General features: G+C 45.1%; 1 pseudogene; it reads right to left on the bottom strand.

The window, feature by feature from the left end:
* Positions 1-24,492: 24,492 nt before the first annotated feature.
* Positions 24,493-24,684, bottom strand: LOC126189811 (small nucleolar RNA U3; annotated as a pseudogene).
* Positions 24,685-25,472: the final 788 nt, after the last annotated feature.

Here is a 25,472-nt window from a genome sequence, read left to right as displayed (position 1 = left end):
TGCCGGTAGTCGGGCGAAGCAAGGTGGATCGTGTTCCGTTTCCGTGGTCCACGCCAGCGCAACACCTTTTGGCGGCAGAGAATGATGGCACAGTTATATGCGCCATGGTCAGAGAACGCAATGGGCCAGACGTCTGCAGCCTCCACCGAACTGACAATATCGAATCGGTTTAAAAAACGGATAGTGAAATGCGTAAATTCCGGACGATCGCCATGGATATGCTCCCAACAATTCAATAGTCTGAGATTCTGGAGAATAGTCACAAGCGCCGCGCATGGAGAGTGACGTGATAGTTGGTCTTTGGGTGCCCGGATGCAGTTGCAATCGCCTCCCATGACCACTGCATCCTGCCGACCCAGGAAGAGAGACGTGACTGTGTCTGAGAAGAAGATGGAACATTCACGGCGGCGACCCGAACCAGATGGCGCATAGACATGGGCGATCCTGACGCCAGTAAACGTGAAAGTCATTCCTCTGGAATCAGGGAGATAGGCAGCTGCATCAGCTAGGATACCATCACATAAGAGGGCCGCCATCTCACTACCAGTAGGGTAAGCGTGAGAGACATGTGCTGTAAAGCAGTGAGGAACGCAAAGTTGCAACATGCACCTACTGATGGACAGCTACGTCAACGTCCGCGGCATACAGCATGTCATGGAGTGAAGCCAGTTTGTGGTGTGCGCGAATGGTATTGACATTGACTGTGGTTATGTGATAAGTCTGGAAAGCTGCCATCGCCAGAAGGTCAGGCGATTCTAACGCGGGGGGAAACACAGGGAACTCCTTCTTTGGCCCCCACAGAAGGGCATATCACTGTGACGGTGAGGGAACCGAAACCACCAAAAGGGGTTCATGGTCCTATACGCCTCCAGAATGTCCATCCTCAGCATCGACGTCGTCCGCCTAGGAGACAGACGTGTCGCCGGGCCAGTTCTGTGGAACATTATCAGAGGTGCGCCCACATGTAGCATCAGTCACAGTAAGGGAGGCAACCGCATCAGACGCAGGCGGGGGAACGTCGGTGTCCGGAGGTGGACGCTTACTGGAGATGGGGGCAGGGAAGGACGTCGTGTCGTCAAGTATCAGGACGTCAGAGGACAGCGCACCATCAGCAGCAGGGTCGTCATCCCGTGCAGACTTCCGATGGGCGCAGTCAACGGAAGAGGTACGGCGTTGTCTCTTCTGTGTCCTCGGCGACCGTTGCTTCCTAACATGCTGTTCCGTGTCGGATGGCGGGCGGCTATCGTCCGACATGTGGGCAGATGGCAGAAAGGCGGAGGTAGGTACAGCTCCACGAACAACAACCATGTGGTCGGGACAGACAGCTTGTGCCTGCTGACGGTAGTCGCTCATTTGTATAGCCTGCGGCAGGGGTGTAGGAGAGAGACAGGTGACACGTCCATCGCGACGTCGAGAGGAGCCGATACTGGTACCGACTGACTGGGAGGGGGCGTAGGGGGCAGCACTGCTGCAGACGCGTGAAACAGAGGTAACACAGTGGGCGCCGCAGGCGTCTGAAGCAGTCTACCTGGACACAACCTGAACCGGTGGCCGGCCGGCCATGGTACATGACTACAGCCCTGCAGCCTGCAATAACCAAGTAGGAAGGCACGTGTTTCCGTAGTTCCATTTCTATCTGACGGACACCATTGAGGACACGGTACGTATCGAACACCTTCCACGGGATTGACGTCGTTGCCGTCAGGTTTAAAAGCGGCCACCAACGTCCGACGGTACCTCAGACGGGAGTTCGAAATCTCGCAACGTTCGGAGTCCAAAACCAGAGTGATCAATCATAATAGTCCCTATACATCTACATCTATACTCCGCAAGCCACCTGACGGTGTGTGGCGGAGTGTACCCTGAGTACCTCTATCGGTTCTCCCTTCTATTCCAGTCTCGTATTGTTCGTGGAAAGAAGGATTGTCGGTATGCTTCTGTGTGGGCTCTAATCTCTCTGATTTTACCCTCATGGTCTCTTCGCGAGATATTCGTAGGAGGGAGAAATATACTGCTTGACTCTTCGGTGAAGGTATGTTCTCGAAACTTTAACAAAAGCCCGTACCGAGCTACTGAGCGTCTCTCCTGCAGAGTCTTCCACTGGAGTTTATCTATCATCTCCGTAACGCTTTCGTGATTACTAAATGATCCTGTAACGAAGCGCGCTGCTCTCCGTTGGATCTTCTCTATGTCTTCTATCAACCCTATCTGGTACGTATCCCACACTGCTGAGCAGTATTCAAGCAGTGGGCGAACAAGCAGACTGTAACCTACTGCCTTTGTTTTCGGATTGCATTTCCTTAGGATTCTTCCAATGAATCTCAGTCTGGCAACTGCTTTACCGACGATCAACTTTATATGATCTTCCATTTTAAATCACTCCTAATGCGTACTCCCAGATAATTTATGGAATTAACTGCTTCCAGTTGCTGACCTGCTATTTTGTAGCTAAATGATAATGGATCTATCTTTCTATGTATTCGCAGCACAGTATCTGAACCTGAGATCTTTATCGTGACCCCGAACAACATCAGCGCACAGCTCGTCATTCACCAGCTTTATGTACACAGTAGTGCTGAGAATCGAAAAATGTAAGCATGTAACACATCAACCTCAGTTGCAAATAGAAACCAAACTTTACGTAGGTTTTAGCCAAAATAATATGGCCTTCTTCAGAACTAAACTATTGCATGCCAAAGTTTGGTCATGTCAAGTATAAATCTATAGCACCGTAGTACCCAGTAATAAATGTACATTACTTAGCTGAAGAGAAATAGCAGGCCCACTGCGCGACCGAGGTCGGTAGGCCGCGATAGCTGCGCCGGAACTAATCACAGCGAGTAACTATGTACCGAGCACCGCTGACGGTCATGCGCATGTGCGCGTGGAAATACAGATGCTTAACAGTAGTTACCTTTACGCTAGGAATTGGATTAACGTAATATGTAACCGAACTTTCTTCTGAGGAGAACGAGAACCCTATAAGCGGCTAAGACAGACTAGCTATTACTCGGCAAAATTATTCCTCAGTTTTGAATACATTTGTATTCGACTAAAGAAAGTGGAGTCAGCCGTCGGTGACTGCAAAGTCAACGTAAGATCAGGGCCGGTGAAGCTAAGGTTGAAAACCTTCGAAAAAGTTCTTATTTCTCAGTTGTAGCTGCTCATTAAGTAGGTTTTCTTTGTCAAGTAATAGGTGTTGAAAGATTTGCAACCCCTCAAGGATGTCAAGCCTACTATCTTTAACCTCGCAATTTAATGGCTCTGTGCTATTTGGTGGTTTGCGAGCATGGGCCAATTGAACAAGGTGCTCGGCAAAAGTCGAGCCACGTGTGCCATCACCACTTTTCGTAGGTATATTTTCTTTACTCCTAGCTGAGAGGGCTCTCCCTGTCTGGCCGATGTAATTACTCGGGAAATCTCACAGGTGATTTTGTACACCCCAGAAAGAGGTAATTTGTCATTAGTATTCTTTAACGAGTGGACCAAGTTCTTCTTGAGGCTGTTATTCGTAGAATATGCAACCTTAGAGCCGTGGCTCTTTAAGGGTCGCCCTATTTTTATATGATGCTTTGCTTATGAAGGGACAGAAATGAAGCTAGTGGAGTTATCCTCTGGTGCGACACCTAGTGTAGATGTTGTCAGTTTTTTTTATATTTTTTACCTGTTTTCTTGTTCTGAAAGAACTGGAAGCGAGGTGTAGCAAAGCTAATGCATTGAGCGCTCAGCTACGATCTACTCTCTTCTGCAAGAAGGAAGTCAGCACCAAGACTAAGTTATCTGTGCGCCGTTCAATCTTTCGACCAACTTTGTTGTATGGGAGAAAAAGCTGCGTGGATTCAGGTTACCTTATCAACAAGGTTGAGGTTACGGATATGAAAGTAGCTAGGATGATTGCAAGCACTAGTAGATGGGAACAATGGCAGGAGGGTGTCCACAACGAGAAAATCAAAGAAAAACTGGGAATGAACTCTATAGATGTAGCAGTCAGGGCGAACAGGCTTAGATGGTGGGGTCATGTTACACGCATGGGAGAAGCAAGGTTACCCAAGAGACTCATGGGTTCAGCAGTAGAGGGTAGGAGGAGTCGGGGCAGACCAATGAAAAGGTACCTGGATTCGGTTAAGAATGATTTTGAAGTAATAGGTTTAACATAAGAGGCACCAATGTTAGCACTGAATAGGGGTTCATGGAGGAATTTTATAAGGGGGGCTATGCTCCAGACTGAACGCTGAAAGGCATAATCAGTCTTAAATGATAATGATGATGATGATGATGATGATGATGATGTTTTCTTGTTGCATCGAAAAATGTATTCCGAGAACATTATTCCCGTATGAAACGTTCAACTTCATACGCCTTCGGTCGTTCGTGATCTAACGGAAAAGTTAATTTATTTGTCGCTAGGCGGTAAGAAAACGCCATAATAATGAAGTCGGACTCGGAAATACGCCGCTACGCGGATGTAAACAAACGCACCCTCCCTAGCAAACAGCACAAAAGGGCGAGACGCAAACAAGGCATGTGCGCCTCAGCACAACCAAAGACGACTAACATCTGTTATGACGAGCGAATTTTGCCGTGCAGTTTCATTTTCGCGCAGCTCAATGTTTATGGCTCCAATCTCCGGAACTATGTGCTGTACAACGATACAATTTTGCGGGTACATCCTGCGTTATATGTGGCTACTGTCTGTGAAATGTACTGTGCATAAAGTTGATAAATTAAGAAGAAATAAATTAAAACGTCTTGCTCACTATACCAATTACTCACGCATCTATCTATTTAAGTAGTCTTATATCCTGTTCTGTGCGCCGTACAATGATATAATTTTGTGGGTACATTCAGCTCCATATGCCAATACTGTTTGCAAAATGTGTTGCGAACAGAGCCTGTAACAAAGAAGTAATAAATTAAAACGTCAAACATGATGCCATAGTTTCTCACGTATTTAAGTATTTGACGTCATATCTCCTAAATTACGTTTCGCACAATAAGATATTATTGCAGGTACATTCAGCAACAAATGCGTATAATATCTGTGAAAGGTGTAGTGAATAGAGCTAGTAGCAACGAAGCGGTGAGTTTAAACATCTTGATGATGCGGAAGTTTTTCAAGCATATCAGTGTTTATGACGTCATATTTCCTGAACTATGTGTCGCGCAATGATGTAATTTTTCTGGTATATCCAATTGGATATGTGAATATTGCCTGCAAAATTTATCACGAATATACTATGCAGTAAAGAAATAGCAAATTAAAACGTCAGGCTTGATGTGGCAGTTTCACTGCATGAAAAACGAAAGTGTGGTAAGCGAGAACCTTTTCCTTTCATCATTTTGCGAGGGTTGTCAACGAGAAAAACTTTCATATAGGCTTTAAATTATGTGTAAAGTTTGTTACAAGTCTCTTAAATGCTCTCATTCTCAAATGCTGTGTCACCAAGGATGGGTAATCACGGGTCGTGGGCTACACTTCTTTTTGACAATCCTTTGATAGGTACGTAGTTATTACCTCCACAGCGAGTATTTCCCAAAAGTAAGTGATATGTGCGGCAAGTATGGTTGATAATGGTCTAATAATTTGTGTGGGTTTGTTGTTCGTTACATTATTTTCTGGTCGCTATTTTTCCACAACAGCATGTGGGTTTGGAACCGGTAACGCTGCTATTTGTGGAAATAAAGCGCATTATTTATAGTGCCTAGTTGCCGTTTTCTTCTTTGGAAGAATCAGCTTGTAATTTGTTCACAATCAAGGTCTCAAATTTATCAGTTTTTGACAAAATAGCAGGAAGAAAGTTTTTGTTCCAAGTGGCAATTGAACTGAGTCACTACGTTTTATTTGTGATAACACAAGTACAGAAATATAGCATTCGGTTTTTTCACAACTAGTCAACAAAAATCACATCTCTATCTTTGAGATTTTGTATCTCCATTTCGTGACGCATCTTTGAACGACATTCCATGGCTTGACACCTAGATCAATTCTAGAGACATGCAACAGTGTATCGAGAAGCCAACTGCACTGAAAACGCGTGTTTCTAAAAAAATTACAATAGGAACATTTTCCATTTCCACTCTTCATCTATGGATACATTATTTGTATTCAAATGGTTCAAATGGCTCTGAGCACTATGCGACTTAACTTCTGAGGTCATCAGTCGCCTAGAACTTAGAACTAATTAAACCTAACTATCCTAAGGACAGCACACACATCCATGCCCGAGGCAGGATTCGAACCTGCGACCGTAGCGGGCGCTCGGCTCCAGACTGCAGCGCCCAGAACCGCACGGCCACTCCGGCCGGCATTTGTATTCCTTAGGGATTTATTATCAATGAGGATTCGGAGGAGACAGAAAATTTAAAGCAACACAAAGAGTGTAAATGCGGGTATGGGAAAAATTTCTGGCTTTACAGAATAAAAAACAAATAGCAGCGCTAAAGGAAACAAAATAAAAAGTAATTAATTGAATCTTTCCTAAGAACAAAGAAGGATAATTTAAAAAAAATATTTTAAGGAAACGATGTTGGTCTAAACTGAAAAAGCCTACCAAGGATACCAGCTATGCAATAATTATTCAGTAGAATGCATTTACAGCAGAAAAGTAGAGATTGAGACAGACTGGGGAGAACTGAAATATCAACAATGTTAGTTGCTGAATGATACGTATAGTGGGATTTTGCCAGTTGTAGATCGAAGAGTAGTGTTATATCCGTTTCACCGAACAGTTCTGCAAGAAGAATTTAATAGTTGACAACAGAAGGTATGGCATTTAGCTTTTGACGATTCGAAAAGTGTTCTGTAATTTTAGATAATAATAACGAATCATAGTGGAGTCCCTGTGGTGGCGACAACACACTTATTGAAAATGCTGTAGTCACTTACGTGGTAGGAGAGCAATAATAAGGTGGAAGTTTTCAGCGTTTCAGCAAGAGACATATCAGCTATTATTGTGATAGTCCATTACCCCACATACCCTTCCTCTAGTCTGATCGTGCTACGTTAGTATTGTTGTCTCCATATCCACGCTAAGAAGTCATTGTAGAAACTTTTAAAATATTCCATACAGTCATACTATCGCGGTAGAGTTATTGTGATTCTTCGTAAAACACCTCAGACGGTCACATTTTCGTGGTGTGGTTTGGCCGAAGTTCTTCTTGAAAGAACCAAAATATTCTCTCTTCAATCGAGTCCCTATTAAGGTATCTCCTTTGATATCCCATACCATTCCTCTGGAATAGTCAATTCCCAACTCAAGTTCCACGTGAAGCACCCCACACAATATTTTGTGCATGATGGAGGACTGGAATTCTATCTGGAACATAATGGGCAATGCTCATTAATCGTCGCTTGTGAACGACTGTAAGAGCACCACAGTCAAAAATACGACGGAACAACGCAAACGACCCTGAGGAATACTGGTTAAGTATTGGAGTACAACGCTATTGGACGTCAGACAGTGTAGTGCAACACAACAGAACTTTCGTTAAGTATCTGCCAACTGTGCGCTACCGCCTATTCAAAATACGTTCGCGTGAGTTAGAGGAACCAAAGAATAACTAAGTCATGATGTCCAGGAAGCGGGTGAGGGTTGTGAACACGAGAGTCTGGCTACCTCCGACCGCTTGCGATGATAGGAATGGGGTGGCATTATGTGGGGCCAACGTACGGCGCTGGTGGTCATGGAAGGCGCCGTAACGACTGTACGATACGTGAATGCCATCCTCCGACCGATAGTGCAACCACATTGGCAGCATATTAGCGACAATTCGTGCCCCCATCGTGCACATCTTGTGAATGACTTCCTTCAGGATAACGATATCGCTCGACTAGAGTGGCTAGCGTGTTCTCCAGACATGAAGCCTTTCGAACATGTCAGGGATAGATTGAAAAGGGCTGGTTATGGTCGACGTGACGCACCAACCACTCTGAGGGATCTACGCCGAATCGCCGTTGAAGAGTGGGACAATCTGGACCAACAGTGCCTTGATTAACTTGTGGATAGAATGCCACGACGAATACAGGCATGCATCAATGCAAGAGGACGTGCTACTGGATATTAAAGGTACCGGTGTGTACAGTAATCTGAACCACCACTTCTGAAGGTCTCATTGTATGGTGGTGCAACATGCAATGTTTGGTTTTCATGAGCAGTGAAGAGGGCAGAAATGATTATGTTGATCTCTATTCCAATTTTCCGTACAGGTCCAGGAACTCTCGGAACCGAGGTGATGCAAAACTTTTTTTGATGTGTGTACTACAGTTCGCAACCGTCGTTCGCATCTCACTGACAGCTGGCAGATGAAGTCATAGAGCATGTGACAACTGCGCACAGGACAGAAGGTATTGTCAAACTCGTGCTCCGATTGGTTTATGCTGTGGTAAATGCGCTGTAAACAACAGGCCGTCTGTAACTTTACTAGTCTGATCCTGTGTGGGAGGAGTAACGTTACCAGTACTGCATTGGCAATAACGCGAAGCTATAATGGTGGATTTCATATCAAGTTAGAGATGTGATCCATGCGACATTACAGATACTTAATTTTACAACTCAGGATAATTCGACAGAAATTCCAGATACGGGAAATTCCCTCGTCTATGAGACAATGTCGTTGCAGCGTACCTCATGGCTGTACTAATAAAATTAAGAAAGTTTCGGTAGTTTTCGTAAATGAATGCTTCTACAAAAGACATATGAAAACAAACAGAACACAGATGAACGTAGTCACTATCAGATGCAAGTCGTCAGACAGCAGGTAAAGGTGTCACCTGCTGTACCACATGGCGATTAGGGATTGAATACCAGTGACTAAAGTTTTCTGTTCTAAGTGGGTGAGGTCTCGGCCTCGTAAGGTCAAATCAGGATTTATTGGAGTTAATGAGGAGCAGCAACAATTTAACTTTAGGTGCCGAAATGGGACTGAATCAAATGACTATTACAAGAGTGGGAACCGCACTACTTCCTACATTAAGCATTTGCCGTGATCACGCCGTTGTGAGAGCATACATGTGCCTGATATGGAATATTTATCCTCCGACATCCAGCAAACGCTTGCAAGGCAGGCCTATACGTTGTCCTGTGTATAAATTTTCGAGAACATCGTGGCGACAGTAAAGGGGCAATCTCCATTAAAATGCGGCATATTCTGAAAAACCGAATAGAATTGTTCTGATTGCAGCGTAGTACAACGGATGAACAATAGTGGCAGCGAATCAAGGGCTGATAACTGCTTCTCTAAAATTTGTAACACTTGAAAACCTTACACATTTTTCGGACCTTATCATACTACTTTCATATCTTCGATTTTTCTCCTGTCTTACTGTAACACCAAATATGTACACAGACTCTTTTTATTAGCTCGTTGACAATAAGAAACACTACTACCTGATGATATACACTATTGGCCACTAAAATTGCTACACCAAGAAGAAATGCAGACGATAAACGGATATTCATTGGACAGATATACTATACTAGAACTGACATTTGATTACATTTTCACGCAATTTGGGTGCATAGATCCTGAGAAATCAGTACCCAAAACAACCACATCTGGCCGTAATAACGGCCTCGATACGCCTGGACATTGAGTCAAACAGAGCTTGGATGGTATGTACAGGTACAGCTGCCCATGCAGCTTTATCACGATACCACAGTTCATCAGGAGTAGTGACTGGAGTATTTTGACGAGCCAGATACTCGGCCACCATTGACCAGACGTTTTGAATTGGTGAGAGATCTGGAGAATGTGCTGGCCAGGGCAGCAGTCGAACATTTTTTTGGATCCAGAAAGGCCCGTACAGGAGCTGCAAAATGCGGTCGTGCATTATTCTGCTGAATTGTAGGGTTTCACATGGATCGAATGAAGCGTAGAGCCACGGGTCGCAACACATCCGGAATGTAACGTCAATGCGAACAAGACGTGACCGAGACGTGTAACCAATGGCGCCCCATACCATCACGCCGGGTGATACGCCAGTATGGCGATGATGAATACACGCTTCCAATGTGCGTTAACCGCGATGCCGCCAGACAAGGATGCGACCATCATGATGCTGTAAACAGATTCTGCATTCATCCGAAAAAATGACGTTTTGCCATTCGTGCACCCAGGTCTGTCACTGAGTACACCATCGCAGGCGCTCATGTCTGTGATGCAGCGTCAAGGGTAACCGCAGCCACGGTGTCCGAGCTGACAGTCCCTGCTGCTGCAGACGTCGTCGAACTGTTGGTGCAGATGGTTGTTGTCTTGCAAACGTCCCCATCTGTTGACTCAGGGATCGAGACGTGGCTGCACGATCCGTTACAGTCATGCGGATAAGATTCCTGTGATCTCGACTGCTAGTGATACGAGGTCGTTGGGTCCAGCACGGCGTTCCGTATTACCCTCCTGAACCCACCGATTCCATATTCTGCTAACAGTCATTGGAACTCGACCAACGCGAGCAGCAATGTCGCGATACGATAAATCGCAAACGTGATAGGCTACAATCCGACCTTTATCAAAGTCGGAAACGTGGTGGTACGCATTTCTCCTCCTTACACGGGGCATCACAACAACGTTTCACCAGGCAACGCCGGTCAACTGCTGTTTGTGTATGAGAAATGAGTTGGAAACTTTCCTCATGTCAGCACGTTGTAGATGTCGCCATCGGCGGCAGCCACCCTTGCGTGAATGCTCTGAAAAGCTAATCATTTGCATATCACATCATCTTCTTCCTGTCGGTTAAATTTCACGTATGTAGAACGTCGTCTTCGTGGTGTAGTAATTGGCCAGTGGCGTAAATTCGCCATATTTTTCAACATGTGCTCGTTTTATTCGACTTTCGGTGTGCAAACGTTTCCGCTGTTTCAGCCGCCGAGGAAACCCATTAAATCGTTTTAAAAATCTGCTCTGCTCCCACAAACCAAATTCAGACTTTTTACTTCACTCATATATCTTAAAGCGTGATAACCGTATTTCAAGCACAGCAGTGCCCGCCTTTGTTAGCGTCCAGTATTCTCTATAGAGATTCACAGAATACGTCGACATTATACTCAAAGCATTGTGCTGGCGGTCTATTCAAACGAATACTCATAAAATCTCTACCGATGAAATTTATTCCTGCCTCGGTGGATGAGGTACTATTTAAACGCACCGAGGTGTAACAGCATAACTCTCCCAAACTATTGCAGCATTCATACCGGCTTGAGATAGATTGTTCTAATATCCATTATTAGTTACCGCTGTTGCTGAAATCCACCAATAATTCCCGCAGTTATCACACACACCTGTGCGAGCAATGCCATTCTTGCCCCTGCACTCACATAAACTAGGCGTCACACGCCGGGAGTGACGGGTTATGAGCAAATTTTTCTATTGGTAAATGATGACGGTGTACTGAACAATATTACATCAGTATTTATGTCATTTGCAGACTAATAATTATAACTGTTATAGCAGGTCCGGTTTTGAAGTTTGCACGTGTGGAATCAATATGGTTAGTCTATACTGACAGACGCAGACCACTTAACGAGCAAACATGGCAAACGCCATATCCGGATTTCCCAGAAATTTCGCTCAGTGGAAAAGGAGTCAAAATAAGCGAACACGTGTCTCGGCTTATCCGTAAATACTGACAAAACAACGACCAAGGGTCCGAGGTACTTCATGTGCCATTTAGCGAGAAAGTAGTTCAACCGAAGTGACGGCACTGTGAATGCATTCCGATTTAACGCTTTTGCGCCCCATGTTCTAAGTCCGTCTGCATTTTCTTTGTTTCTGTTTTTCATCTATTTATCCACATCCATAGAAGATACTACATGAATGTATTCCACTGTGTATTGAAATAACGTAGTCCTATTTTATCTACTAATTGAAGGTGCATGAATTGAAAAGAAGTGCTACAATAAACGAATGGAAAAATTATTTGAAATTGTTTTCGGTGAAATTCCTGTGGTTTAACCTGATTCATAGTCAGTTGTCAGCGTCAGTTTTCGGAAAATGATTCGTTATGTGTAGTTTGCCGCGAAATTATTGCCAATACGTAAAGCCTTCAGCATTGTTGAGGATGTTTCTTTACCGAGTGAGATTCATAAGAAGAAATGACGCTGTGGCAAATCTGCGTCCGTGAGATGATACTACTGCTCGGAATTTCTACGTCTTGAATGTTCCTACGATCGTTGTCGTCAGGGCGAATGCACCAAGCCTTCTTGAAGAATAAACACGACAGTAAAACGTAAGTATTAAGAACTGATACAAGAATGAAATATAAGAATATGAGGATTTACAAAGATTGTAACTCCCTGAAAATACCACTCCGTCTTCAGGCCAAGAGTGGCCTGCCGGGACCATCCGACCGTCGTGTCATCCTCAGTGGAGGATGCGGATAGGAGGGGCGTGGGGTCAGCACACAACTCTCCGGGTCGTTATGATGGTATTCTTAACCGAAGCCGCTACTGTTCGGTCGCCTAGCTCCTCAATTGGTATCACGAGGTTGAGTGCACCCCGAAAAATGGCAACAGCGCATGGCGGCTGGATGGTCACCCATCCAAGTGCCGGCCACGCCCGACAGCGCTTAACTTCGGTGATCTCACGGGAACCGGTGTATCCTCTGCGACAAGACCGTTGCCTCCTGAAAATACCATAACATATATATTATATCAGAAATGTGTGAGACCTATTGTAAAACCCAGTTGTAATTTTACAATTAATCTACTACTCTTGTAACCTCTGCCAACGGCCTTGCCGCAGTGGTAACACCGGTTCCCGTCAGATCACTGAAGTTAAGCGCTGTCGCGCTGGGCTAGTGCTTGGATGGGTGACCATCTGGTCTGCCGAGCGCTTTTGGCAAGCGGGGTGCACTCAGCTCTTGTGAGGCAAACTGAGGAGCTACTTGATTGAGAAGTAACGGCTCCGGTCTCGGAAACTGACATACGGGCGGGAGAGCGGTGTGCTGACCTCATGCCTCTCTAGGAAGTTCTGGTCTTACGTTAAGTGGCTCGAAACAGCATATCCAGACACTCCGGGATGATGAAGGCATTGAAACAGAGGATGACACGCATAAAGCTGAAATACTAAACACTTTTTTCCAAAGCTGTTTCACAGAGGAGGACCGCACTGCAGTTCCTTCTCTAAATCCTCGCACAAACGAAAAAATGCCTGACATCGAAATAAGTGTCCAAGGAATAGAAAAGCAACTGAAATCACTCAACAGAGGAAAGTCCACTGGACCTGACGGGATACCAATTCGATTCTACACAGAGTACGCGAAAGAACTTGCCCCCCTTCTAACAGCCGTGTACCGCAAGTCTCTAGAGGAACGGAAGGTTCCAAATGATTGGAAAAGAGCACAGGTAGTCCCAGTCTTCAAGAAGGGTCGTCGAGCAGATGCGCAAAACTATAGACCTATATCTCTGACGTCGATCTGTTGTAGAATTTTAGAACATGTTTTTTGCTCGAGTATCATGTCGTTTTTGGAAACCCAGAATCTACTATGTAGGAATCAACATGGATTCCGGAAACAGCGATCGTGTGATACCCAACTCGCTTTATTTGTTCATGAGACCCAGAAAATATTAGATACAGGCTCACAGGTAGATGCTATTTTTCTTGACTTCCGGAAGGCATTCGATACAGTTCCGCACTGTCGCCTGATAAACAAAATAAGAGCCTACGGAATATCAGACCAGCTGTGTGGCTGGAATGAAGAGTTTTTAGCAAACAGAACACAGCATGTTTTTATCAATGGAGAGACGTCTACAGACGTTAAAGTAACCTCTGGCGTGCCACAGGGGAGTGTTATGGGAGCATTGCTTTTCACAATATATATAAATGACCTAGTAGATAGTGTCGGAAGTTCCATGCGGCTTTTCGCGGATGATGCTGTAGTATACAGAGAAGTTGCAGCATTAGAAAATTGTAGCGAAATGCAGGAAGATCTGCAGCGGATAGGCACTTGGTACAGGGAGTGGCAACTGACCCTTAACACAGACAAATGTAATGTATTGCGAATACATAGAAAGAAGGATCCTTTATTGTATGATTATATGATAGCGGAACAAACACTGGTAGCAGCTACTTCTGTCAAATATCTGGGAGTATGCGTGCGGAACGATTTGAAGTGGAATGATCATATAAAATTAATTGTTGGTAAGGCGGGTGCCAGGTTGAGATTCATTGGGAGAGTCCTTAGAAAATGTAGTCCATCAACAAAGGAGGTGGCTTACAAAACACTCGTTCGACCTATACTTGAGTATTGCTCATCAGTGTGGGATCCGTACCAGATCGGGTTGGCGGAGGAGATAGAGAAGATCCAAAGAAGAGCGGCGCGTTTCGTCACAGGGTTATTTGGTAACCGTGATAGCGTTACGGAGATGTTTAACAAACTCAAGTGGCAGACTCTGCAAGAGAGGCGCTCTGCATCGCGGTGTAGCTTGCTCGTCAGGTTTCGAAAGGGTGCGTTTCTGGATGAGGTATCGAATATATTGCTTCCCCCTACTTATACCTCCCGAGGAGATCACGAATGTAAAATTAGAGAGATTAGAGCGCGCACGGAGGCTTTCAGACAGTCGTTCTTCCCGCGAACCATACGCGACTGGAACAGGAAAGGGAGGTAATGACAGTGGCACGTAAAGTGCCCTCCGCCACACACCGTTGGGTGGATTGCGGAGTATAAATGTAGAATGTAGATGTAGATGTACATCCGCATCCAGTGACGCCTGTGGGCTGAGGATGACACGGCGGCCTGTCGGTACCTTTGGGCCTTCATGGCCTGTGCGGGAGGAGCTGTCACCTCTAACTTGATAAGAAAAAATTCGTGTGGTAACCTCCACAACCTCCTATGGACAAGGGTAGATAAACGAAAAAATAGAAAAAGGGACGCAGAAGTCGGAGGCTCCACTGCGACGCTAGCCAACGTGCCACCAGGTGACAGCTGGGCTTATCGCGCGGGAAAAGGCACCCGAGATACGTCGAAAAGTTTGAATGTCGTTCTCTCAGTAACGGTCGAGTGTCTTCGAATAAGCCGAGACGTGTGTTCTCTGATTTTTATTCCCCTTCCATCACACGAAGTCCCTGGGAAATCGGTTTACGGTACTTACCGTGCTCTCCTAGTTCGTGGTGCAGTTACGGCCGAGCAGCAAACATCTGGAATTAAATTAAATGATGTGTTTGCCGGAAGACTATTTTGCGCAGAGAAACAAAAATCAGCAAATTTATGTGTGTACATATTAAATTTGCACTTGTATCCGTTACACACAGCGTAGACACTGAATTAAATTACAATAGTTCCCATCCTCGGTTCTGGCCAAGGTTTCCGGTAGGCTTACCTTGGTTGTAAGGCAAATACCAAAACTGGGAATTCCTTCTACAGTGTTCCCAATCGGATTACTCTACCCAGTAACAGCTGGCTTAGTATTTGACTGAAAAGTCTCTGACTCTACCCTAGGTCATTGTTCTAACAGCTAGCTTTTACTTAATATGTAGGCAACAAAAGAAATGAATAAAATATAGATCTGTGCCGTAAAGTCACAGTACGGTGTTACAAATACTGAATGGGCTTCTTTATAATTTTATGCTCCTTCACTCTAGGTTAACCACCACATAAATTATGCCCGGTATACTACACATAATAGAGACAAAGTAATGTATTTTATGACTAGTTTCTGAAATGACGTCTCTCACTTTGCTTCTGGCTACGGTTTTTGCGTATATTTTGCAGTACATGCACTTTTTTTTATCTGTTTCTGTATTTTACATTTCCTCAGTTTCATTGCACTCAAAGATACTCATTACACATATTTATTAATCTCTTACTTTACGCCCACATTATAAAACTTAAATCAGTCAATATACACCACAGCGGACAGAGTGTTAGCAAGACAACCTTTTTCGACTGCTTCTTCTGTTACGAAGACTGTCTCACTCTTTCGCAGCTACCTCACATTTCTTCGCTAGTAAGTCGTTTAACCCGTAACACTCAACATCAAAACCCTCTCCTCCTCCACTTGTTGCACTGTTATACACAGCTCCTCTAAATCACCAACTATATCTTAAACGAAATTTTCTTGATTTAGTTTTTCCTGAAATCATTGAATAGTTGTAAAATATGAACTTACACGGCCGAAAGAGTCACAGTTAATAAAATATTTCCGGCTATTATCCCGTGGTCTGATGGATTTCGTCCCTATCTGTGGAGGACACTCAAAGAAGCCACACAATGTGATCAGAAGTATCCGTACACCCCCAATAACATACGTTTTTCATTTCAGGTGCATTTTGCTGCCACTTACTGCCAGGTATTCTACACTCCTGGAAATTGAAATAAGAACACCGTGAATTCATTGTCCCAGGAAGGGGAAACTTTATTGACACATTCCTGGGGTCAGATACATCACATGATCACACTGACAGAACCACAGGCACATAGACACAGGCAACAGAGCATGCACAATGTCGGCACTAGTACAGTGTATATCCACCTTTCGCAGCAATGCAGGCTGCTATTCTCCCATGGTGACGATCGTAGAGATGGTGGATGTAGTCCTGTGGAACGGCTTGCCATGCCATTTCCACCTGGCGCCTCAGTTGGACCAGCGTTCGTGCTGGACGTGCAGACCGCGTGAGACGACGCTTCATCCAGTCCCAAACATGCTCAATGGGGGGACAGATCCGGAGATCTTGCTGGCCAGGGTAGTTGACTTACACCTTCTAGAGCACGTTGGGTGGCACGGGATACATGCGGACGTCCATTGTCCTGTTGGAACAGCAAGTTCCCTTGCCGGTCTAGGAATGGTAGAACGATGGGTTCGATGACGGTTTGGATGTACCGTGCACTATTCAGTGTCCCCTCGACGATCACCAATGGTGTACGGCCAGTGTAGGAGATCGCTCCCCACACCATGATGCCGGGTGTTGGCCCTGTGTGCCTCGGTCGTATGCAGTCCTGATTGTGGCGCTCACCTGCACGGCGCCAAACACGCATACGACCATCATTGGCACCAAGGCAGAAGCGACTCTCATCGCTGAAGACGACACGTCTCCATTCGTCCCTCCATTCACGCCTGTCACGACACCACTGGAGGCGGGCTGCACGATGTTGGGGCGTGAGCGGAAGACGGCCTAACGGTGTGCGGGACCGTAGCCCACGTGTTGAGCAATTCGGCGGTACGTCCACCCGGCCTCCCGCATGCCCACTATACGCCCTCGCTCAAAGTCCGTCAACTGCACATACGGTTCACGTCCACGCTGTCGCGGCATGCTACCAGTGTTAAAGACTGCGATGGAGCTCCGAATGCCACGGCAAACTGGCTGACACTGACGGCGGCGGTGCACAAATGCTGCGCAGCTAGCGCCATTCGACGGCCAACACCGCGGTTCCTGGTGTGTCCGCTGTGCCGTGCGTGTGATCATTGCTTGTACAGCCCTCTCGCAGTGTCCGGAGCAAGTATGGTGGGTCTGACACACCGGTGTCAATGTGTTCTTTTTTCCATTTCCAGGAGTGTATATCAGCAACCTCAGTAGTCATTAGACATCGTGAGTGAACAGAATGGAACGCTCCGCGGAACTCACGGACTTCGAAAGTGGTCAGGTGATTGGGTGTCACTTCTGTCATACGTCTGTACGCGAGATTTCCACGCTCCTAAACATCCCTAGGTCCGCTGTTTCCGATGTGAAAGTGAAGTGGAAACGTGAAGGGACACGTACAGCACAAAAGCGTACAGGCTGACCTCGTCTGTTGACTGACAGAGACCGCCGACAGTTGAAGAGGGTCGTAATGTGTAATAGGCAGACATCTATCCAGACCATCGCACAGAAATTCCAAACTGCATCAGGATCCACTGCAAGTACTATGACTGTTAGCGGAAGGTGAGAAAACTTGGATTTCATGGTTGGGCGGCTGTTCATAAGCCTCACATAACGCCGGTAAATGCCAAACGACGCCTCGCTTGGTGTAAGGAGCGTAAACATCGGACGATTTAACAGTGGAGAAACGTTGTGTGGAGTGACGAATCACGGTACACAATGTGGCGATCCGTTTGCAGGGTGTGGGTGTGGCGAATTCCCGGTGAACGTCATCTGTCAGCGTGTGTAGTGCCAACAGTAAAATTCGGAGGCGGTGATGTTAGGGTGTTGTCGTGTCTTTCATGGAGGGCCTTCCACCCCTTGTTGTTTTGCGTGGCACTATCACAGCACAGGCCTACATTGATGTTTTAAGCACCTTCTTGCTTCGCACTGTTGAAGAGCAATTCGGGGCTGGCGATCGCATCTTTTAACACGATCGATCACCTGTTCATAATGCACGGCCTGTGGCGGAGTAGTTACACAACAATAACATCCCTGTAATGACCTGGCCTACACAAAGTCCTGACCTGAATCGTATAGAACACCTTTGGGATGTTTTGGAACGCCGACTTCGTGTCAAGCCTACCCGACCGACATCAGTATGTCTCCTCAGTGTAGCAATCCGTGAAAAATGGGCTGCTATTCCTAAGAAACCTTCCAGCACCTAATTGAACATTTGCTTGCGAAAGTGGAAGCTGCCATCAAGGCCATGGGTGGGCAAACACCATACTGGATTCCAGCATTACCGATGGATAGCACCACGAACTTGTAAGCCATTTTCAGTCAATAATTCAAGAACAGTCTTAATCGCATTTATTATTGTTATAATACCGCCGACCGATTTCAACCCGACGTAGGGGTCATCTTCTGGGCGTTTACACCATTGGTCGACTGCTGGTGGTGTCACTCCTGTCTACATAATTTCCTGCTGTTATGTAGACAGGAGTGACACCACCAGCAGTCGACCAATGGTGTAAACGCCCAGAAGATGACCCCTACGTCGGGTTGAAATCGGTTGGCGGTATTATAACAATAATAAATGCGATTAAGACTGTTCTTGAATTATTGATTAATCATACTAATCGCTGCTTCTCTCCACATCTATGTTGTCCAAAAATCCAGTTTCAGTCAGGTGCCCGGATACTTTTGATCAAATAGTGTACGATACACTTTTAAAATATTCTCTGCAGAGGTGGAGGAAACACTGGGTTTTAAAGTGAAATCCATTCCACCACAGCTTATAGCCCGGAACACATTATTTATTGTAACTGAATAGTGGTTACGTTATCTTGATATGACACAGAGGAAGGGGCGTCTCCTGTAAATCTATTTACGCCATAGACCACTTCGTTAGACTATGCTCGATCCGTCTATTTCACGTTTTTTATTGATAGGAGGTCCGATGATTCTTACGTCTACATTCTGCAGTTCAGCTGTTGTTGCTTCGATATTCAGCTTCGGTCGTGTTTCACAAGCGTAAGTTGCTTTAGGTGTGACTATGGAGACGTACCGACTGATTTTGACACTCACCGTGAGACGTTTCGTGTTCATAATAGCTTCAATGTCACTCGGCAAGCCTAAATTGTCTATCGTTTGAAGATAGACATCAAGTATCCCGCGAAACATCACAAGATTTCAAGAACTGATATTGAATAGGGAACCAGGGAATATACTATAAGAATCCACGTACAGTGTTACGTGTTCAATAAAGTGTGTGAAGGCCGTAGTTTGTAACCAATTTACGTTATTTTCATATAGTTTAATAATTGTCAGCCTGTATTTCATGTGAACCAAATTTTACTGGTACCGTGCGCCGCGGAATTTGAATCCGCGCCAGACGTCATGGACATCGAAGACCCCTACAGGTCTCTGCACCATCGCGCCATAAGCTGTGGCGCCGCGCGCGTCCTGGCCCGCTTTTAGTGTGAGGGCGCCACAGTGGAACACGTGGTCCCAGAGGCCAATAGCGGCAACCCCGATCGTGTATTTAAGCGGCTGCCTCTCGCTCCTGTCTCCCCCCCTTTTTTCGTTTTTTTCCTTCATCCCTCCTTGTTCTTCCCCCTCCTCCAGGTCCCCCCCCACATCAGCCTTTGGCTCGGGAGTGTCATCTTTGTGCCGCCACTTTCGTGCAGTGTTCTACATTGAGTGTTCTACAGTGGGTGTTTTGCAGTGAGTGTTCCGTGTTGTGTTTTTTGGGAAGTGTTGCGAACGGCCGTCATACTGTCGCTGGGTGTGCCTTTTATCTCTTGCGAACAGAAACCAGACTGTCGACGTGTTTTTTTAAATTATGTGTGTACTATGTTACTTGTCTGATTCCTGTGTCTTTTATTAACGTTGCCAACCCCTTTTGCTTTTTGTTTTAACTTTCCGCCTTTTTCCGCCAATTTACACTTGACGTCACCGTTTTATCGCCTGTTCTTCTTGTTTCTTTTCTTCTTCCGTTTTTTAAAATAAAAGTCTGTAGGCTGTAGAGCAGCGTACTAAGCTGCTGCCAGCCCGCCCCCTTCGAGGGGAATTGAAAATCAATAACGGAAAAAAAGCTCCTGTCTGAACAAGATCGAGTTCAGACAGTCTGTAAACAAGAAGAAGAAGAAGAAGAAGAAGAAGAGGAAGAGGAAGAAGCCGCTGCCAGAGACCTCTGGCCGATAATACTTTCTTTCACAGATAACCAGAGGCCCAAGAACCAGAGGCAAAACTTCCCTAACAGCGAAAAATTGAGGAGGAATGGCTCAGTCAAGCTCAAACACCTATGACTCGGGCGAAGGACAAGGCCCGTCATTTTGGCGACAGCGACAGCCAGTGAGTCTTATCGCTGCGTGCGTACTGACATATTGCCTCGACAATAGACAGTGTGTTTACCGTTCTTTGTTTTCATTACTAGTGGACGTCTTGGATTCGTTTGGTTGTCTCTGTCACCCCGTTGCTTCTTGCTTGTTGTCGTCGTAAGGTCTCTCTCGATCGTCCGTTGTTGTTTCGTGTCCGTCCTTTCTGTTCGTTTGTTTGTTCGCGGGCCGCTCTCCGTTTGGTCCCGCAGCGGTCTCGGTTACAACAATATTGACGGAAGTGGGGAACTGAGTATGAGTTGTCGAGGCTGAATCGAATGAAATCTCTTTACTTCTTGAAACAAAATCAAGCTCTCCAGGACGGCCTGCTCCCGCTGAATGATGACAGGATGGAAGGCGCCCTCTAGTTCCTGCTGGTGGAATTCTGAATGTCGGTCGAAGTACTCCGGAAGATCGGCTGGTGAGACTTGACCCTGGCCGAAACAGGAACGCGCTGTCCGGATCCCTGATAGTACCTCTTCAACTACTACCTTAGTCCTGCAAGTGACGTAGCACAGACTAAACATATGGCGCTAACAATGACGACAACAATAACAGAACTGAATGTTCCTTTAACATTAAAATTCAATAAAAAGATAAGTATTATTCAACCTTCTCTCCTTTAAATAATACGAGTATGCTCCTTAAGGTCTCTGGCGCGTGCTGCCAACGCCAGGAACCCAACAGCTTAACAGCACTATATGTTTACGTGTCACATACCTCACGGGCGGCAGGCAACTTAAATACCAGGGGTTAATTTCGTCAATCAAATAATTTAAATGGCAGGGAAAGCTAAAGCTTTAGCAACGAAACCTTTAAAACTTACTGTACTTTACAAAGGGCTTAAGACTGGACAAGTTCATAACTACTCTGCTCAAACACAAATAAGTTACTGCAACACAGGCTGCCCTGTACACATACAGAATCACTAAATCATCTACAGACGCCGATAAACTTAACTACAACTGGACGTGGCCGCGCAAGCAGGAACAAACATAGGACAGGCTTTAGCAAAAAAAAAAAAAAAAAAAAAAAAAAATGGTTCAAATGGCTCTGAGCGCTATGGGACTCAACTTCTGAGGTCATCAGTCCCCTAGAACTTCGAACTAGTTAAACCTAACTAACCTAAGGACATCACACACATCCATTCCCGGGGCAGGATTCGAACCTGCGATCGTAGCGGCCTCGCGGTTCCACCCCGCAGCGCCTATAACCGCACGGCCACTACGGCCGGCCCAGGCTTTAGCACAACTGACCCTTGGGCGCTGTGCATAACAAGTAACACAGTGCGACAATACCCAGATCAGTACTTACCGTCAAGCACCCGTAATTAAAATAACTATGTACTGTGGTGGACACTTCACAATTATATACAACCGAAGCGCCATACTTCGCACAAACGTGCTCCGAAATAACAACTGCCACAAAAGGCGAAAAACTGTAAAAACCTTTGAAATCAACTCATCATAACGAACATCAATTACTAACCACAAAACCGATCTCACAACGGTCTAAAATGTCGGGAACAGTCTCACCCTGCAATAACACACAACAGAGACGTGCCAATATTCCACACTTCCGGGTTTCACCGTTTTCGAAACTATACCAAGGCGGCAGCCCACCAATTGTTCCCCTTTAGATTAATCCAATAACAGCAACAAGATAGAGAAAATTGAGGCATACCACACGCTTAAGACCATTGAGTCAGTAACGATTGTTTCCGTCACATAACAAAGGTAGGTAAGCGCTATAACACTTACTTGCAAATAATACACTCAAAAAAATCACGTTGCTGTCGTGGCCATCCCTTACAGTAATCCACAACGGCATCACCACACAGCTTTTTGACGACAGCGTCCTATATCGGCGTCGCGAAGTTAAACGTGCTCCTAGGATGTCAAACACTCCGTGAAATACAAAGAAAGGTGTCGCGATGGCGCGAATTCCAAATATTGAAAATACGTTACCTAGCAACGAGACCACGACTTCACGTCGCATTACTGCTATGTGCATTATATATCACTAAAAAAAACCATGAAGGGAAAAACAAAATAGAGACTAGATATCATAATATTGACTGGGAAGCTGCATAAAACACTATCAACTTGGGCGGACTATCATCTGACATAGACACAGCATGATATGAAATTGTTTTAAACTTGTATAGCTTATTGAATACTCTTATGAAGTAATAACTCAATATAAATCATTACATCTTTTTTTTTTTTTTTTTGTAGTAGCGTCTATAACCCTGCATGCACGTAATAACCAAATCTTCGAAACATTTTCTGGCCTTTTAAATTAGGAGGAAGTAGTCGGTACGGTTACGCAACGATCGTACCCTGTAAGCGAACTAGCGTTTTTCTCATTTTCATCATTTGCAAGTCGAACCAGCAGCCTATGTTTTATATGAAGCCCAAATGTTGTTATTATAAGGCAAATACTTTCTTTGAATTGACAATTTACAATAACACGGTTTTATGTCATCAAGCTCTCTGCTTTCTCAACAACGATTCCTGGACTCGAAGCTATATTTTGCATAAGAAGGAAAGTTAATTTATGCGGGTAGTATTCAGCTTATGGGACAGGGAAAGACGTAATGTAATGCATCCTATCTTCGATAACTTTCTACTCTCATAGACGAATTTAAAATATCTAACCACACATAAGAAAGAAATGATAAATTATAAGTGATAGGGTTGTTCTCATCTGAATCGACAAGCAAAAATCAACGCCAACAAAGTATTTACAGTGTGCATGCCGGCGGTACGAGCAGAAGAGGAGGAGCCAGACGAAATACATGGGTATGTTGAATGTGTGGTTCAATACGTAACGGTAGACGAGAATCTAGTAGTCATGGTTGCCTGGAACGCTGTAGTAGGGTACAGAAGAATTTGGGCTCGGAAGTAGAAAAGAGTGAGTAGAAGGACTACCTGAGTTCTGCAATAAATCTGAATTAGTAACAGCGAATAGTGTCCAAAAATCACAAGAGGAGAAGGTATGAATGGAGGAGACTTGTAAGCAAGGGTACATTCCAGCTGGGCTACATCACTGTTAGGCAGAGAAATGGGATTTTGGACTTACAGCCGTACCGAGTAGCAGATGCGGGTTCAGGCCATAATTTAGTACCGATGAAGAGTAGGCTGAAGTTTAGGAGAAGCTATGGAAAAATCAAAGCAGACAGAAGTGAGATACTGAAGTACTAAGGAACGAAGATGTTCGTCTAAAGCTCTGGGGCTGTAGATATTACGATAACAGACACCACAGTTGAAGAGGAATGAAAGTCTTATCATGTGCTGTCACAGATGCCAGACAGGAAAATGTAGGTGCAACTAAGATACCTACGGAGAAAGGGTGGATAACAGCAGAACACGTCTTTAATAGACGAAAGAAGAAAGTACAAAAAATGTTCAGGAAAAGACAGGATTGCACTTAGGAATGAAATAAACAGCCATTGCAGGGAAGCCAAGGCGAAATACCCGCAAGATAAATGTGAAGAAATATAAAAAGGAATGGTCTTTGGAAGAACTGATGCAGCTTATAGATAAATCAAATCAGCCTTCGACGAAATTGTAACCAAAGGTATTATTATTAAGAATGTCAAAGGCATTCCAACGTTAAACGCAGAGAAGGGAGCCGGTATGTGGAGAGAGAGAGCAGAATGCCTGTGAGGAAGGAGGAACTCCGTGATTATGTGATAAAAGAAAAAATGAGAATGGATATAGGCGATATAGGTTTTCAGTATTAGACTCAGGATTTGGAGGAGTTTTGGGAGCCTTGTTTGAAACAAGAATTTCCAAAATATTCGATTATGTACGAATAAAACAACTAATCAAATTCATTTACCTCATAAAATATTCTCGGGCTTTCAGCCGCGTCAAGTGATTTAAAATACACGGACTTTCGTCAGAGTACTCCTTGGCCTATGAATGCCTCACGCTCTGGGAAAGTGCTACCACTCATCATCGTGGTTGCATCTACTCCAGTATTGAACTAGAGAGAGTTGAAGACATACTACAGAAATGATCCTGGTCTCATGGACGTGAAATGTTGGGAGAATTCTTGGACCACATCAACAATATCTATGAAAACGTAAAGTTCGGTATGGAGGTAGAGACAGATGGTGCCTTGCCTTTCCTTGGCGTTCTCGCCCGCCGTAAAGAAAATGTGTGTCTCAGCCACAGTGTTTACCGGGACCCACCCACGCGGACCAACATCTGCACATTGACAGCTATCACTTTCCGTTGCAGAAACGTTCTGTTCTCAGGAACTTGATCCATCGAGCGGAAGCCGTGTCAGGCGCCGAAAGCCTGCCGAAGGAACTGAGCCACTTACGGAAAGTATTCAAGGATAACGGCTACAACAACCACCAGATACCGTAAGCCATCTTTCCGAAAAATGTAATCAGAAGAACTCGAAGAAGCTTGCGTTTTTGCCGTTCTGTCTCACTAACAGGGAAGATTATCCGGCTACTAAAGAGGCATAAAATCGATTCGGCTTTCAGGACTCCAGCACATGAGGCAGCACATGAGGCTCGTGAAAGACGATGTAGACCTCAGAGCGTCAGGAATAGATAAAATATCGTATGGGTGTGGACAGTTTTACCACAGACATACAATGCGTCCTACTGAAGAGCGCTGTGTAGGATACAAGAGATGGTTTCACCTTCGGTACCCTGAGAAATGGGCGGTCGCAGAGCATGCTCTAGAAGACGGACATCGTATCGCATTCCACGACACATCTGTTGTTACACGGGATAATACGGGATAATACACTCCTGGAAATGGAAAAAAGAACACATTGACACCGGTGTGTCAGACCCAC

Source organism: Schistocerca cancellata, chromosome 5 (assembly GCF_023864275.1).
Source record: "Schistocerca cancellata isolate TAMUIC-IGC-003103 chromosome 5, iqSchCanc2.1, whole genome shotgun sequence".
NCBI lineage: Eukaryota > Metazoa > Arthropoda > Insecta > Orthoptera > Acrididae > Schistocerca > Schistocerca cancellata.
Note: the sequence above shows the minus strand (reverse complement) of the source record. Positions and strands in the feature narration are given on the sequence as shown.